The following is a 15,068-nucleotide window of genomic DNA, read 5'->3' as shown; positions in this document are numbered from 1 at the left end:
CTGGCTTCTCTGGGCCTTTCAGCAGCTGCCTCCTCGGGTGGAAACAAAGCTATTTGCATGGGAAGTATTCTGCTAAATGCTGGTCTGGGCCCAAACAGATAACTCCTGTTGACACCAGGATCCCCTGGTGTCCTCAGATGGGGACGAGTGACACCGAGAGGAAAGGGACAGTGTCAGCACACCCCATGGGTTCATCCCACAGCACATGATGCTGGAAAGGGGAGAAAAGAGGCAAACCCCAAAGCACCGCACTGTGTTTCAACCCCGTTGTGAACTCTCTTCAGCAACAGCGGAGCTAAATAAAACTCACACATGGTTTATTTTTGGATTACCCCCTTCCCCCACCCCCTCCATTCCCCTCCCAAATTGATTTATGGCGCTATTGTTCTGTGCTCCGACCTAACACACCGAAAGCTTTGAGCTTTGCAGCTCTCTCCCTGCTCCTTCGATCACACAGGTGTAACTGCTGTAACAGCACTGGAGAGGGAGAGGAGGGAGAGGGAGGAAGAGAACCGAAGAGAAAACAAGGGGAAAAAGTCGAGGCTGCAGACACACACATCTGCTTTCTGACTAATTCAGGGTATGGCACACCCGTATGGGTCCCTTTTTATTGCTAACATTCCTTATAAGTTAGCAACATTTTTACCCCCGCCCCCCCTCCCCACCTTTCCTCCAAACTTCAGATGTCCCAGAGGAATGTTTAAATTATTATGGAATCCCAGAGGAGTTTGCCGCTTCCCTTTTTAATTTGTTCCATGCTAGTCACTGTTTTTTTAAGCAGCGCCCAGCTTACTGCTTCCTAAAGTCAAGCCCAGGGCTCCTTGTTCCGGCTCTGGCCCGGAATTCATTGTAACTCTGCTCCCAAATCCCTATGGGTTTATAGCATGGCTATAATGATTTACTCGATGTTGAAATTTGCAATTACCTGCTCTGATTTTTGAGCTTTTGTTTAAGTAGAAACGCTAAAAATACCAACTAAAGCCAATCAAAAAAGGCATTATTGGCTCTTTTTCCCTTGGCCGGCTTTCACAGGCGAGCTGCCGTCCTGCAAGGCCAATGCAATGGCTGGTGTATCTAGCCCAATGAAGACAAGCTGATGTCTCTTTAGGGAAAAAAATCAATACAGAGTGAAGAGGAGAAGGCTGAGAGCAGGTTTTGACCTTCATGGTTCAGTGACAGCAAGCAACTGGGTTTGCAGGAGCACAGCAGGGGACTTGCTGTTTTCACCTCAACAGCCCAAGCTCACAGGTAACTGGATATAAACCTGATGCATTTGTGGTAATGCACATCCAGTGAAATCCATATTCTTACGTCCTATTCTCCTTGCAGTCTCTGCAGCTGCTTCCCTCTCCCTCATGAATATGAACCTGTAGATGGACAACTGTAGGACCCGATAAAAGGTGCCTGGCCCCGTGGTTGATGCTGAGCCTGGGATGCACAGCAAGAGCAGATTTTTGTGCTCTGGTCAGACAGTGCCAGGCTTCCTCCCACCCTACTGCTGGTTACAAGACCTCTCTGCCCTTTGGCCAATGCTCCAAGGTCAGGGAGCAATGGCAGAAGCCAAGATGGGACCAAGGGCATGCTGAAAGTGTGTGGCACTAGAAGGATTTAAATTTACCCTTCTCAAAATGCCCTGGTTTTGAGAAGTCCTCTGGCTTTGCAGCCTTCTGTGGCTGCTGGCCTTCCTTTATTTTTCCATTACCAGCATTAGCACAGACCTACTCTCCCTGGCTCCTATTCCCCTGTAATCCCTTTGTCTGGAGGGAAACCATCTCATCGGCATTATGGATGTCCCGTAGCAACAGTTGTTTCCAGACTAAAGGCATAAAAGTCTCAGACACAGAGCAGCAAGGAGATGCCTGCACTAGGAAATGAAATTTATAAAGCAAAGTATTTAAGGAGTCTTCTCTAAACACAGCACTTCCCTAAATACTGCTGGGAGGAGTGATGCATCTTGAAACATCCCTTATTAATTAAGAGAAGATAAGCAAATACTGGCCACACATGTCATTAATAGAGCCAGTTAACACTCTTAAGCCCAGCATTTTGTCAAATGAAGTATTGCTTCTGCATGTAAGAGGTTAGTTGTTTCCCTTTCATTAAGAAAACACACTTCAGTGAAAACACAATGCTACATTTCTGTTGGTGAAAACTACTTTCCACCTAGCTCTGTATCCAAGTGCCTTTGAATATTAGTGAAGGACTTTTCCATGTCACGAATGAGATATAGCCTTTTGGGGAACGACAGTGGGGAAAATGTTAAAATAGTGGTTTCAAGGGAAGAACAAGGATTAAGGTACTGCTCTAAGAAATCTGCTACTAGCAAAGTGGGACATGACTGAGCAGGAGAAAACATGGAAACAAATAACCAAACTCAACCATGATTTGGAAGGCAGCTGGGAGAGATGATCTAACGGAGCTTGTCCATGTCTGTGCTATGCTTGACAGTACAAAGGAATGGCATTCCTGCCTAGGCAGGAGGGGCTGCTTCAAGTTCCTCAGAGCATGACTGGTACACACCATGCCAGGTCCGTGATCCCACAAAGGAACAAGCATTTAATTCCAGAGGAAGACCTGATATCCCCACTGCATAAATGGGCCGTGAAGCATTTTGAGCCAGAAACCCAGAGGTGACCTTAAGGACATGAGAGCTACAAGGGGCTGCAAGAGCCATCCGAGGGGGCACGACAAAGAGGGTGATGTTACTTTCACACATGCTTGTTACTATGAGTTGTCTTTGTTTCCCAGAAGAAAAACAGAATTTTCCCTGGAAAAACATCTCCCCTCGATTGGATGCTCATTCCAGAAGTCCTGGTTCACTGGGACTTCAGACAGGTCCAGCATACTACAATGTACCCCTTGGGTATTTTGCACAGGGTAGGCGCTGTTTGCATCTTTCAGATGCATTTATTCAGGGAAGTACCTGCTTTGGAAAGGTCTTTGAGAACGGAGCAATTCAGTGCATTTCTGCCCAGATAATTAAAGCTTCTCTTACTTCATGGAATCCAAAAATAATTGAAAAGGGAGCTGATACTAATCCTGAAACCTGATAATCCCCTGTGCAGTGAGATGTTACTGCTTTTCTACTGCCAAGAGCACAGCTAGGTCTTCACTGCTTTGTGTTAATGTTACGAAAGTTTGGCAAAGAAGATTTTCGTGGTACCATCAGATGGGTGAAATATTTCCCCTGCCACTCACAGGCACGTGCCCCTTGCTTGCTTTCAGATCTCATTACTCAGCTCAGTCCCTGGCTTTGGTTAAAAAACATTTCAATCAAACCAGCTCCATTAATTTGGCTTGCAAAAGGTAATTTTTTTTTTTTTTTAATTTCATTGTGATCATGTGGCTCCACCCCTGTTCTGCTCTGAAAGACTCTGTTCACTGGTGCTCAGAATCAAAGGTAAAACTTAGGGGTGGGCAATCCCCAGGAAATGAACATCCACAAACTCTCCTGTGAACTGAGACAGCTGAAACTACGTGCCTTTATGGGGAAAATTAATTTTATGTATAATTCTCCCTTCCATTTCTATGTGTGGTATCCATGCTGTTTCAATTTCACTGTGACAAAATGTATTATTGATAGGAACCAGACCTGTGGCTGCTTTAGTACTTAGATATCTAAATACTTGCCTGCAAGTACCATCTATCACTAAAGTGAAAAACCATGTCACTTGCAATGTCCTTTGGGGAGGAGAAAACCACAATTCTTTCAAGATTTGCCAGTTACTTTACAAGTTAAGCCTGTCAGTTTACCACTAAATCTTAGACTTAAAATGTTAAAATGAAAAAAAAAAAAAAAAAGGTCCTTGTTTAAAAGCTGGAAAATTGAGCTTGTCTGAGATATTTTATGCTTGTGTTTGGGACTCGTGATGATTGATTCATGGGTTTGGGAACTGTGTGCGCTGACAGCTCTGAGTGTCCTGCCTTCACTTCTCGAGCATGGATTAGCTCTACTATAAACAGGCTGAAAAGGAAGAGATGGGTGAGTAAACAAGAGTGTTTTCCAGCTTGCTATCACCTCCCACCTGTCAGCCATGGGCTTTCCAAGCAGCCAGCGTTCAGCTCCCCCAGAGAGGTGAGGGTCTCCCTGCTTTGCCATCAGGCCTATGGAGATGTCCGGAGCTGCCTGCAGGCACTTACATCAACATTGTCATTAAGACCTGAAGCTTGCATCCCTTCCTGGATGATGCCTTTGCTGGAAGAGAGCTGAGGGTGTAAAAACTGTGCTTGTTCCATGGTGAGCTAGCAGTCAACCTTATTTCCCCTACTGTCAATGCAGGGCTGCTCACTTGGTTGGGACAGAGAGGCACTGGTGCCACTGGAGCAGTGGCATGGAGAAGCATGCTCAGGGAGCCTTTGACCTTACCCTTTGCAAACACATCAGCATATGTACCTTAAAATATCACCTGCAGCCAAAGACACCAACCACAGATGACACATTAACAGACTGTCTCAAGAACCTGCTCAGATTTCCTGTAATGACTGCAAATGCACATGAGCTGCATCCCTTGTAGGTGGCATTGTCAAGGCACTTTGCTTTGGTCTAAATGCACTGTCTGTGAGTCAAGCAAACCCTGGATCTCTCATCCCGGGAACTTGCCAGAGTGGTCCTGGCATGGTGAAGAAAGCTGGGGAAAGGAAAAGGCAAGGAAAGGTGGGGAAAAGAACTGGCTATATTTATACTGCTCCCCATCAGGAGAGAGAGAACGGGATTTATGTTTGAAAGGAAGGGGTCAAACATTCTCATTCACAACATTTAATAAAAATCATCTTCTTTTTCCCTCCCCCCCTCCTCCCAAAATGGTTTTCATGGAAATGTCAGCTTTCAATTCCATTCTGGGGGGGTATACTGAAGAGCAGAGAAGTCCATCTTTTTGTTAATAAAATAATAAAGCCCCTCTATGTCTGAGGATACGAAAGTCAAAATAAGAAGAGTGAAAGAAAAGAGAGATTTTCTGAAGAAGGCTTTTTTCACTGCATTTATTTTTTCTTTCTTCAAATCTAATAGCATTTTAGCTGCAGTTTCTAGCAGAGAATAAGCCCTACTTACTTTATAACTCCTAGGGGTCTAATTGTCATTAGAGATTAATTGTATCTTGGCTTGCTTTGCAAAGAAAGAAGCAGCCTGTGCTGGCCATCAGAGGCAATCATCTGCTCTTTTGATATGCATGTGTGTGCGCTTGTGTCTGTTTTCTCCTTTCATCTTTATATAAACTAGGAAGTGGAAGCCGCTGTGATCCTTCCGCACCTGACAGCTTTCCCTGCTCCGACAGCTTTACAGCCCGCTGCTGGGACTGAACCCACAGTGTTGCACAGGGCTACGACCGAAGCTGTCAGAACCAGACGCAGCCTTGTGAGCCGTTCTTTTTTCCTCCTGCCACCCCTGGCTGCAGTGTTCAGCAGGTGCTGCTCTTCCTTTTGTAGCAGATCTTTTTGAAATCACATCAAAATCTTCATTCGGCACAAGAACAGGGCATAAAAAGGGATGTTTGCTTAGGCTATATTTGTTCCCTAATTAGCACTTGTAATCTGGCATTACTAACAAATGGAAGTGGCTGTAATGGCTGCATTTTTAAGAGCTTAATGTATCTGAATCAACTTTCAGATTTGTAGCCAGATGAAACTCTTGTGTTTGTGCTTGAGCGCAAGTTGATTTCAAGGGGAACAAAATGGGTGAGCACAAGGGAATAGCATCCTCTGTTTTGTGTCATTTAAACTCATCAAGGTGCCAGCAAGGAGAGCTGGGAGGCTGAACAGGGAAGGAACCCACCACCCCTCGAAACAGGCTGGTGCTGGTCCAACACAGCATCCATCAGCTTTGCAAGAAGGAGTTGAAGGGCTCCAGGCAGACTGCATCAGAGCTGAAGCATGCCCTTCTTTCGCAAGTGGCAAAAACCATGAGATTTTCCACAAACTTCTTTTCTACTTAATTACCTTTCCTGGTCTCCTTGGGACTGGCTCACCTCCTGGGGTTTTCTGGCTGCAGAGGCTTGGCAGTGCCTTGGCTTCTCCTCCATGCACCTCCTTACAGAGTGGCTTTGTGTCTGCCCATCGCTCTCTGTGCTGTGAGCACATGTTGGGAGTGAAGGGCTTGATTTTTGGGGCTGTGGTTTAGCTTTCTAATGATGCGTGAATGCTGGGGGCAATTTGTATTTTTGGTTTTATAAATAGATGTTCTGTTTCCTTGAATTTCTGGTGGTGTGAGGTTTAGCACATTTATTACTCTCAGCATTTTAGGACCCCCCAAAAAAAGAAAAATAATAATCAGACAGTTCATGATTTTTCTTAATAGCATCCAGGGGAAAGAAAGCAACTTCCTCCCCTGCCCCATCCCTGCCAAAGCAACAGTGATTCAAAACATGAGGGCTGAGTGAGCAAAGTCATAGCATTTAAAGAGCAACACCAGTAGCAAAGTCTACAATTCTTCCCCTGTGGCTAAAAAGACAGTGAAAAAGGTCTGGGACCAGCTGTACCATCTAAAATGTAGATGGATTCAGGATGATCGTTACCAAAACAGCATTATCAGCTTTACTCTGAGACGAAATTTTTTCAGCACACCAGTTCTGCTGCCCCTCATTTAACCCTGCATACACTTCATGCTGTTTGGGAACCATCCATATCACTGACCACATTTAGAGTTAAGGGCATGTTTCAGTCCTCCAAAACCAGGGGTTTCTTTAGGCACATGGAAACACCCTTCAGAATGATCACAGATGCAAACACAAACTGAGGTGTAGCTGATTTCCTACTGATTTCAATACAATCAATAATATAGGTCCTGTAGTAAGACAGCAGTGACAATTGCATTCATTAGCATATGGCTAATTAGCACATTAGTGTTTCTGCAGATGATGTATAGGGGAGTCAGGAGATGGGATAAAACTCTGCTCATTAGGAGGAGAATTATTTTTGATCATGTCTACATATACATATACACCTCTCTCGAGCTGTCTAGTATGAAGTATTTTATCAGATACAGCCAAAGATTAAGATGCAATGGGTGCCTTTCAGTTGCCCTCACATACCAAAAGTGCGAGGAATGTCCTTGGGTTCTTTCATACTTCCCTTCTCTTCATTCTGTAATTCAGAGAGGTTCCTTCCTATCTGAGCACTGCAGCCATACAAAAGCTGAAATTCTTCTGCACTACCATGCCTTTTGTTATATGAGGTTCAGAAATGCAAAAACAACTCCTAAAAGAGCCAGGAAGGAGCTTTCTGTGCTGTGAAATCTCACTGTAACCAAAGTGTTGAGCTGCTGCTGAGCTGTCTAAGTGTTTGGATATTTCTGGGAAAAAATTCCATTCTTAATATGTGGTGGTTTTACCATTAGCGGTGTGTTGGACTCTCCTGGCATCGTGCTTCTACAAACCTCACAGCTTTGCTGGGCAGTGCCTCCCCTTGCAGGGTGAGAGGAGGGCTCTGTCCCTGCTCCTCGCTGATTGAGGACAGCAGTCGGGAGGCCTGCTGTTCATCAGCCTTGCCCCACAAATTAACTGCAGTTAAGGTCAAGTGGTTTTGGAAAATATGAAGACCATCAAGCCAGCCGTCTGAGCAGGCAGTGAGCCTCCACCATAAAGAAACCACAAACGTAATCAAAGCAAACAATGCACAGCCCGCTGACCAGGAGCTGCAAGTAGTTCTGTGAAGAAATCTGGAGTTTTACTGAAATGGAGAAATCCAGATCATCATGAGGAGGTGGCTGGGAATCAACTGGATGGTACTTTTTGCTGTGCATTCTTAGCTCCATGACTCATGGAAACCTGTCCCTATCGCTTGGCACCATCTCTGCTAGCTTCCTATGACCTTGACGGCATCTCACGTCTTGGCTTGATGTAGATCAGCAGATCCATAGTCTTCTCTGAAGCCCTCTATAGCTGTGGGAACCAAACTGTCTTTTCTGTAAGTAATGTAGCACAGCATGTAATGTGGCATGGAGGGATTCTCAGGGATTCCAAGGGATTGGCAAGGCACAGAGACATGAAGGAAGGGGTACCTCTGCTGGAAAGAGGAGTGGGGTCCAAAGCATGTAGGGTCTTTCTCAGCACTACAAGATCTGAGCTGCAAGGTCATAATCAGAACTGCAATCTAAATTAGGCACGGTGACTACTGCACCAAGGACCAATGCAAAACAAACAAACAAACAAACAAAAAAACACTTGAATTGCTTTTTCTGTTTCTCAGTAAAACAACCAAGACAATCCTGCCTGCTTAGCCTTGCATTCCCTCTCCTGCCTTACCACATCCAACCTTTTCCCCAGACCTGGAAGCACGGCACGCTGTGGGCAGCCAAGATGCAGGGTGAGGGGCTCAGGCTGGGGGGAATCTGATCGCTGCCGGATTTCACCTAGCCTGTTTTGCTGCTGGGACACACGGCAGGCAAGCTACGTGTGGGCTGCAAGTTGGACTGCGTCATTCCTCAAGACACCGCAATCTTCCTGATTGCATGACTTCATCACAGTGCTGAAAACTTCACAATTTATGGGGATTTTGATGCAGTTGGCTCTTGTACAGGGTTTCTTTTCTTCTGTATTTATTTCACATTTTACACGACTTTTTGCATTTTTTTTTTTAACGAGTGGCTCCCTTTCTCATAATGCAATGCTTTATTTTTTTGCAATGCGTCCAAGTAACCATAAGCCAAATGCTCCTTTCTGGAACAAAGGGAAAGAAATGCTGTACATATCACACAACAGGCAAAGTCTCTGCAGCACGTCTGGGAACATTCCTTTACCAGGGACCAAGCCGGCTCTTCAGATACACTTGGTGGGCCATGCACTGTAATTGCAACACACGCACACAGACTCAACAGCAGCGTGACAGTGGGCCTGTGGAATGAGTTGGGCTGCATTTCTTCTGCATTTTCTCACTCCTGACCTGTCTCTGACCTGGTAGGAATCTGGCATCTCACACACCACCATCGCATGGGTTCTCCTGGCTGAGCTCCGGGCATGCCTGCTGGGTGTGCAGTGCGTGGCTGGAGGATGTGTCCAGGCAAAGCCCACCTGCCTGCCTGGATGGAGAGAGAGAGAGAAGCCTGCATCGGGCCTCTAGTAGATCTCCTCTCTGTCTTAAGATAAATATCACGGCTCCAGCTATTTCCAGTGGTATTTTTTCCCATCTGTGTACGCTCTGGCAAATGATCACTGCCTTAAGGTGCACAGGGAACTGCAGCTGAGTGCTGGATGGAGGAAGAAATATCACATACACTTCTCTTGAGCTGTATTTTTCTTTCAGCAAGCGCAGTTGGCTAGAATTGCAGGAAGAAGTGTGTCTTTCATCTGACACTGCCTACTGACTCTCTACTGAAGCACCCATTTTCTGCGCTTCTGTTGGTTAGGGGAGTAAGATATGCATCAAGCAGCTTAGCCTTGTCAAACAGATGTGGTTTCAGAGCCATCAAAAAGGAAAAGTCATATGCAGGAGGAGTCAGAAAAGATATTTCATGCATTGGCTATACTTGTACAACAGTTGCCAAGAGAGTGATTTTTGGTTCAGATCATTCAGTTCCTGTCTAAAGCTCCAAGCCTGCTCCTCACATCTGTGGGGAAAAAGAAGAAAACAGGTAGAGGGTTGCTGAAATAACAGAGGTGAACACATATAAGTCCTGGGGCACATCAACTCATTAATCCTAGAACAGTTCCCAGCATGGTTTCTACTTGCTTGCTTATATGGTCATTTACTACTTCTCTAACACCTCAAAGTCCCAAAGTGTTTAAAAACAGAAAATCCACAGAAAAGAAGAATTCTTGGCTTCTGTGAAATGTGAAATACACTTTTTAGCATCCTGGAGAATATCCTGCCAATATTTCTGCCTGACCCTGAATCTTGCTTTCAGTCCTGAGTGTACCAGCTGTTCCTGAGTATGGAGTGCAGCATCTCTAAGGACCACACCTGATCATCACCCCACTGCATACAACAGGAGATGTAAGAAGTCCGTGCAGACACACCTATAAAGGAAGACAATTACCATACACAGATACCTGAGTACTTTCTGCTCCTATAAAAGACAGCAGTAATGCTGTGCATTTCTGAATGTCATCTCCAGGACCTTCACCCCTTTGTTACTCTACCTGTCTTTACCAATAGGTCTCCCTTGGGCCATTAAACACTGTACAGCAGTCATCGTTTGCAAGCACAAGGCCTGCTGTCCACAAATAAGATATTAAATTTTTCTTTTTTTAAAAGTTAATGAGTTTTAATTTTACTGAGCTATAAAGCCACCTAATTGAAAAGCTCTCCACATGGATGAGATTAGCCTGTCAACCAGGAACTGTCACTGTTAGCTGAGTGGGAGATTTGCATGGATAGTTCGCATTAGAGCTAATGCAAATCATATGGGACAAGAGTACTCTTCAGAAGAGCTGGGTTAAAGAGCATGTGTAGTGAAAAAGACACGGGATACTTGGGTGAAGACTGGGATTGCGTGACCTTTAGGTTAAATAAAGCTTTTCTGACAGATGTCCCACAACTCCTAGGAACTCAGCAGCACAGCAAACATTTAATGTGCTCCTCACATCCCCTTCTCCCCCGGGGCTCTAACCAGTATTGACCAGTATTTGCCATCTGCAGTTGGTGATACCTGGAAGCTTAGGTCAGGGTGGTGTACCAGGTGTACAAACACATCAGTTGGTCCATGCTCTAGGGAGTTCACAGTCCAAGAAGTGGGCAGATGCAAGGAAAATGGAGGGGGAAAGATGGCAAAGAAACAATGACAACTAGCAAAAAGCGCACAGACAAAATCCCAGGTATCAGTGATCATCAGCAATTGTATTAATTTTCACTGCTATTACATCTATGGGCCTATTTTAAGGGGGAAATTTGGAGAAGGATGGCAAGCTTGATTATTACAGGACTACTCACAGGAGCAGAAACACGACAAGGAGTGGTCTGGAGGACTCCCCACTGACATGACTGCAGTCACACAAGAGACAGGAGCAAAGCCGAGGTGGTTTTTTTTCAGAAATCTTTCCTATCTTCTCAGTCCTGGATGAGCGCTTTAACAACTGATCCAGGTGCCCTTACTTCTAACACTGGAGTCTGAATGCAGGTGGTCGGACACAGCCAGCACCTTTCTCCAGGACTACTTACCACTAACAAAGAGTTGCCTTCACCACAGGTTTGCTGGTCTGTTTTTGCCACTTCAACTGTGTTGTATCTGTCCTTCACCTCTGCTCCTGTCCATTCATCCCTACTGAAAGCTACAGGACCTTTTCTCTTGCTACCTCTTGAATTTGCAAGGGTTTTTTTTTTTTTTTTTTTTTTTTTTTCAGAGGCACAGGGGGTTGAAGGCAAACTTACAGACTTCCTCTCTCCTGTATTTGGCTTCATCTCAGCCATGTGGGAAGAGAAACTGCCAGTGTTGGCTTCTCTCCTTACTGACAAACTTTATTCAGAAAGAAGAGTGAAAAAGAGAGATGTGTAGCTCCTGTTCTTCTCATGATTCCTTGGTAAATGGCATCAAAGCCTTGCCAGAAGACCCAATGCTCTTACCTCTCTCAGAGGCTAACCGTTGCTTTCTCCTGTGCCTTAGTGTGTTGCCAGGCGTCTCACCTGAAAGCATGACAGAAGCTGAAGGACAAATAGTGTCTCCAGTCACCTCCTGGGATCCTCTCTCAAGTCAGAACAAAAGGCAATCAACATGGTATTTGCTGCTGGCACGCACAAGTGTCCTAAATTGCAACCACTTCCAAAAAGTTCTAGGTTAATGCCTTTGTAAATGCATAAAAACATCTTTCCATCCCTAAAATAAATGTATCTTCTGAGGAAAAGGAGACTTCAGCATGCCCATCACCATAAGCATTTGCCCCTGAGCTGATCTCTTTTTCCCCAAGGGAGACCACGAAACAGAACAGTGGTGGAAAACTGACATGTTGACAGTCAAATTAATTAATCCTGTCCTAGAACAAATTCTTGGTAAATGCTGTAATGAGCCAGCTAAGCATGTTGTCTACAGAGGAAACAATAAAACAATAAAAAAAGTTACAAAACAGATTCTCTTGCAAAATCCTTGCCCAAGAACTCCAAACCTGCAATAATCTTTGGCTCACACCACAAGAAAAGGTACCTCTGGCTTTATCTTTCACCCAACACTTGCCTCGTTGCCAAGTATTTTAAAACCTCACAGCAATATACTTCATATGTCTCCCAGACTGACTGCAGGTCAGGGGGGGAAGGGGAGGGAAGGCAGGGAAGTGAAGCAATTAGGCCAGCAGATGCCTAAATGCCATTTGCTCCATGTACCTCAACCATCGCTGAATTTTATCCCTGGAGCAAGACTCCCCCTGACAGCTTCTCCATCTGTTTGCATCTAAGAGTTCCCCAGCGGAGAAACCAGGTGTCCTATCCGAATGCATGCATGCAGTCAGCCACCACACGTTTAAAAAACTGAGTATAAAACAAAACCAACAGAGCATGCCACAGTCCATCAGGTGCTATCTACCTCATTGCCTGGGGAAAATGGCTTCAGTATGTGCGACAGACGTGAAGCTGTCTGTTCCCAAGGTCTCAGAGCCTGTAATAAGTCCCTTTCCCCCAAGCTGCCCTTCCCCCGGCTCCTTTCAACCACCAAAAAAAAAGGGATGTACCTGCTTTCATTCACTTTAACATGCCTGAGCATATGTTGACAGTCAGTTCACTTGCTGTTGCCATTGGGACTGGCAGAGTTGGGGCTGCATTGTGAGAATTGCCCCGAACACATCAGGGAGTCAAACTGGAACCAGATGGATGAAGTGTGGTATGGACAGCAGGAGAAAAATGGGGGATAAGTTTCCCTGCTCTTCAAGCCTGACCCTTAGCCCCCGCTATCGTTTCTCGCAGCCCTCCTCTGCTCCGAACCACCCTTCTATCATCACATTCCTTGGCCTTGCACAAGGCACTGCTCGCTGCTACACTCCCCTTGTATTCCTCCAATGAGACAGACCAGTGCTTCCCACCTCGCAGACGACTGCAATCGCTGTATGAACTGGACCTTTCTCACCGCAGTGGCTGGCAGACTGAAGAGCCGCAAGGAAGCAAGGAAAGCTCCTTCTGCAGTGTTGGTCTGCAGCACAGGACAAGTGGCTGCAATGTTTTCCTTCCAATTTTCCTTACAAAACCTTGAATGCTGCTGGGGAGGTGATGGAGGTAACACATTGTGTCGCTGCAGCCCATGCATCCATCACTGACGGAAGACAGGCCTGGGCAGTGCGAGTTAAACCCAACAGAGTTACTGGTGCTGATATTAAGGGGTAGTAAATCAAGGGCAGGAATTCAGCCCTGCTTTTGGGAGACTCAAGGCAATGCTCATATAAATCCAAAAGAAATTTACTCCTGGTCTCTGCTCCTTTAGTTTTAGCTCCACCGGGAGAGCAAAAGTAAAATTCACATTGAGGAATAAGTTAACAAAAAACCCTTGTAGGTACAGAAGACAATTTCTTCTTGCTATACCCAGCAATGAAAGTGTCTGAAACACACCCAAGCATCAACTAGTACAAGGCAAATACTCCTGCTGAAGTTAAGTGTTAGTCTGAACATAAAATACGTGGAATAGCACTGACTTCAGCATAGCAGTTGGACAGATAAAACTAACAGCAGACACGGTTAGTTGAACCTACATTAGTAGTGGTGCAAGAACCAGAGGAAAGCCAGCTTGGACCCCAGATCCTGCCTCCTCGCAACACACCGAAAATAGGTAGATAAGCCTTCTTAAAAAGTCACTTTTTTTGTACCTGAACTGAAAATGCAAATGTAAATCACTCCCAGGATCTCTCACTGGATCCTTCCAGCTACCACTTGCTAGGACTGTTTGAAACATTTTGAGGGGAAGCAAAGCAGTAAGAACCACCTCAAAAGTCACAAGAGACTAGAAGCCTGTTGTTTTAGTGTCCCTGCTGCATTTTTGTTTTCTCTTTTTTTTTCTTTTCTTGTAAAAGAGTTGAAGGGAACCAACAGAACAGACTCCTTTCGTGAGCTCTGGGTGACCCCTTTCCCCCGGATGCAAGTTAGTCACATAAATAGTGTCTCTAGCTGAATTGTCACATCTTGGACGCTAGCCTAAATTCACAACGGAGAATCTCTGGAAGAGCCACAAAGTGATCAGTGCCTTCCCAAATCCCAACCCATCAGCACGGGACCATTCTCATTATTTGGAGCTCATGTTCATTTATGACACATGAGATAAATGGGCCAACCTCCCTCCAGCCCATCAGGCTTCCAGTGGAAGTTTATAGATCAGGGAGACACTCTCAAACTTCAAGCTCTGTCTACATTAGCCTTTTTCAAACCAGAAACATGACATTTACTAGACAATTTTCTTCTCTATCATGGGCATTCACAGTGGCAGTAAGTTTGGTTACAAATGTGGGATTTAGTTTGGTTTAAGAAAACATTTTAGGAACTGGTTGAAGGGTGGGGAAGGAGAAATAACTTCAGAATTCCACATAGTTTCCTCTGGCCTCAAAAGATGTATTATTATTCCCCCATTGTCATAAGAGATTTCTCCTTTAAAATTCATTGAGATTTTGAGGCAACTCCAACTGCAATAATTTTATTATTTAGCTATTAAAAAGATGCTTTTGGCAAGTAGCCATTGGCTAGAAAAAGGAAGGGTAGATATGACTGGGAAAATGTTAACAAAAAACCCACCAGCCCTGCACATGAGAAGATAGCAAGAAAAGCATCAAACTTGCTGGCATTTGGTTCTTTCATGGCCTGTTTGGCAACCTTTCCAGCAGAAGTCATGCAGGGGACGAGACAAGACAGGAAGCTGTAAAAAACAAGAGACTAGTCTGAGTGCAGTTAGATGCTGGAGATGACTGAATGAATTATATGTTTTCATGTTTTTCCATGAGAACTTCAAGGGTCATCAGTGGCTCCTGAAAATTAATCTGTGCTCAGTGTGTTTGGAAGAGCTTGGCATTGCTGATCTAAGATCAGAGAGAGGCTTTCTGACCCTCCTGGGATGTGCTGTTCTGAAGGACACCAGCATCAAATCATCAGCTACACAATGCCATGGTACAGCAGGAGGCAGTGAAGCAACTTCAGCCCCCTGTAGGTGAGACCATGGCCCCACAGCCTGGCATATTTTGAAT

The 15,068-nt window shown here is 45.0% G+C and overlaps 1 long non-coding RNA gene across 3 annotated transcripts in view; it reads right to left on the bottom strand.

The window, feature by feature from the left end:
- Positions 1-1,412: 1,412 nt before the first annotated feature.
- LOC310901296 overlaps positions 1,413-15,068 on the bottom strand; it is a 38,276-nt gene continuing 24,620 nt past the window's right edge. The window contains exons 4-5 of one of the 3 annotated variants that reach the window (XR_014585704.1): positions 11,491-11,550; positions 1,413-9,538 (exon numbers count right to left, since the gene is read on the bottom strand). This is a non-coding gene — a long non-coding RNA (uncharacterized lncRNA). Of the gene's footprint in view, positions 9,539-11,490; positions 11,551-14,317; positions 14,744-15,068 lie in introns of those variants that run through there. The other 2 variants (XR_014585708.1, XR_014585714.1) reach the window with 2 other exon arrangements.

Source organism: Anser anser (assembly GCF_964211835.1).
Source record: "Anser anser genome assembly, chromosome: 6".
Classification (NCBI taxonomy): Eukaryota; Metazoa; Chordata; class Aves; order Anseriformes; family Anatidae; genus Anser; species Anser anser.
This window is presented reverse-complemented; position numbering and strand designations above follow the sequence as displayed.